Here is a 2,711-nt window from a genome sequence, read left to right on the forward strand (position 1 = left end):
AGTTTTACAAGAATGAAGATTTTAGGAATTCTCAAATCATGTACGTTCATCGCACATCGTGTAGTCAGAAATTATTTTAAATATTTTTATTTAAAATTAAATAGAATAGTATCTGACGAAAACTGACCGCACCATATACGATGAATGGACACGAGGATCCTCACAAAGGGGATCTAAAGAGGATCCTCATTCGTTTTACAAATTGTAGGGTTAACAATTTGTAAAGACATAAAGTTTTATACATAAATGTTCTCTTGGTCACCTTTGATGAACAAGGAATTCTTCAACTATTGGATATTTTTTAATGTTTTTAATCTCAATATAGTATTGTGATGTTATGTGGATAATTTAGACATTTCATTCTGTCACGATGTATACATTATTGTTCATGACTATATTGAAAAAAACAGCAAAAGGCAAACAAATCATGGTCCACTTCCGATTTCCCTTCGGTTATGATTACTTCGATTTTCTTCTAAAAAGTTGGTTTGGTTGGGTTGGGTGGGGTGAGGTAGTGCAGTTCCTCTCTTTATCTTTATTTGGTGCAATTACTTTAGCCGGAAGAGAGATTTAGCAGAAGTCACTATCCGGGGCGTCAAGGGTCGTTGGATGAGAGCACCCCGGAATTACCAACTTTTATTCAATTGAATTTATCTTCTCAAATCAAATCAAATAATTGCATCAGAGAACGCACCGCAGAAACACCAAAACGCAAACAAACCGGCAGCAGCAGCAGCCATGGGAGACGCCATAGTGCTGTACGCAGCTCCAGGAATGGGTCACATCATCTCCATGGTGGAGCTGGGCAAGCTCATCCTTAACCGCTACGGCCCCCACAAATTCTCCATCACCATTCTCTACACGTGCGGCAGCTTCCTCGACACACCTAGCATCCCCGCCTACATCCGCCGCATCTCCCACTCCCACCCTCCCATTTCCTTCCGCCAGTTCCCTCGCGTCGCCAATAAAATTACCCAAAACATTAGCGGCTTCGCAATCATGACCGACTTCATCCGCCAGAACGATCCCCACGTCCGCCGTGCCCTCCAAGACGTCTCCAAATCCGCCGTCGTTCGCGCCTTCATCATTGACATCTTCTGCACCTCCGCGCTGACCATTGCCAAAGAATTCGACATCCCCACATACTACTTCTACGCTTCCGGTGCCGCAGCTCTGGCTGCTTTTTTGTATTTTCCTAAGATCCATGAACAAAACACCCAGAGTTTCAAGGACCTCACCGACATCGTTTTGAAATTGCCCGGACGGAAATCTCCCCTGAAGGCTATATACATGATGGAACCGGTGCTCGACCGAGATGATCCTGGTTATTGGGACGTGCTCTCCTTTTGCTCACACCTTCCCAAATCCAACGGAATCATCGTCAACACGTTCGAAGAGCTCGAGCCACCTGACGTCCTCCATGCCATTGCTGAAGGCCTGTGTGTTCCTGATGGGCCAACTCCGCCTGTGTACTACGTTGGACCATTGATTGACGATGAAAAAGAATCGGGTAATGATGCAGATGCGGCGGAGGAGGACTGCTTGTCCTGGCTCGATAAGCAGCCAAGTCAAAGCGTTGTATTTCTCTGTTTCGGAAGCAGGGGATCATTCCCTGCAATTCAGGTGAAGGAGATAGCGAAAGGGTTGGAGGCGAGTGGGCAGAGGTTCCTGTGGGTGGTGAAGAAGCCGCCGGTTGATGAGAAAACAAAGCAGGTCCTTGGAGTTGACGACTTTGATTTGGAGGGTGTGTTGCCAGAAGGGTTCTTGGAGAGGACCAAAGACAGGGGGATGGTAGTGAAGTCATGGGCGCCGCAGGTGGCGGTGTTGAAGAAGGAATCGGTTGGTGGGTTCGTGACGCATTGCGGATGGAACTCGGTGCTGGAAGCAGTTGTTGCCGGGGTGCCGATGATTGCTTGGCCGCTGTACGCGGAGCAGCATATGAACAGGAATGTTCTGGTGACGGACATGGAAATGGCGATTGCGGTGGAGCAGAAAGATGAGGAAAATGGGTTTGTGAGCGGGGAGGAATTGGAGAGGAGAGTGAGGGAGTTGATGGAGTCGGAAGAAGGGAGAGTGCTTAGAGAGAGGAGCAAGAAAATTGGGGTGGTGGCTGTGGCTGCTTTGGGAGAGAATGGTTCGTCCACAAGAAACATGGATAACTTTGTTAATAGCATTACATAATTATGCAGTTCTGGATTTTCATTTGCATTTGGATTTTGGCAAGACATAAAATTAAGAAAAATTGTATCTGTACGATCACAATAGGATTGTCGTCCGATCACCTAAATTTTCTTTAAAAGTTGGTTTTCTTTTCGTTCCTAGTGTTATTAGACGACCGTCTATATTCTAAAACGATCGTTTTTTATATTACCAGACGATAGTTTGAAATTGAACCGTCGTTCCTAGCATTACTAGACGAGAGTTTGTCTTCTAAAACCGTCATTATTTATATTATCAGACAATAGTTTGAAATTAAACTCTCGTTCCTAGCATTACTAGACGACAGTTTGTATTCTGAAACCATCTGTTCTTTATGTTACCAGACGACAATAGTTTGAAATTGAACCGTCGTCCCTAGCATTACCAGACGATCGTTTGTATTCTGAAATCGTTGTTCTTTATATTACCAAACGACGGTGGTTTGATATTGAAATGTTGTTCCTTGCATTACCAGACGACTGTTTGAAATATGAAACCATCATTCTTTATAT

At 44.6% G+C, this 2,711-nt stretch overlaps 1 pseudogene across 1 annotated transcript; it reads left to right on the top strand.

Annotated features, from left to right (window-relative positions):
- The first annotated feature begins 421 nt into the window (after nt 1-421).
- On the top strand, nt 422-2,314 carry LOC137718001 (UDP-glycosyltransferase 88F4 pseudogene; annotated as a pseudogene). Its single transcript, XR_015965762.1, has one exon. The product of XR_015965762.1 is annotated as a UDP-glycosyltransferase 88F4 pseudogene (transcript).
- Nucleotides 2,315-2,711: the final 397 nt, after the last annotated feature.

This window comes from Pyrus communis, chromosome 8, assembly GCF_041283825.1.
Source record: "Pyrus communis isolate YQ-2024b chromosome 8, ASM4128382v1, whole genome shotgun sequence".
Lineage (NCBI taxonomy): Eukaryota > Viridiplantae > Streptophyta > Magnoliopsida > Rosales > Rosaceae > Pyrus > Pyrus communis.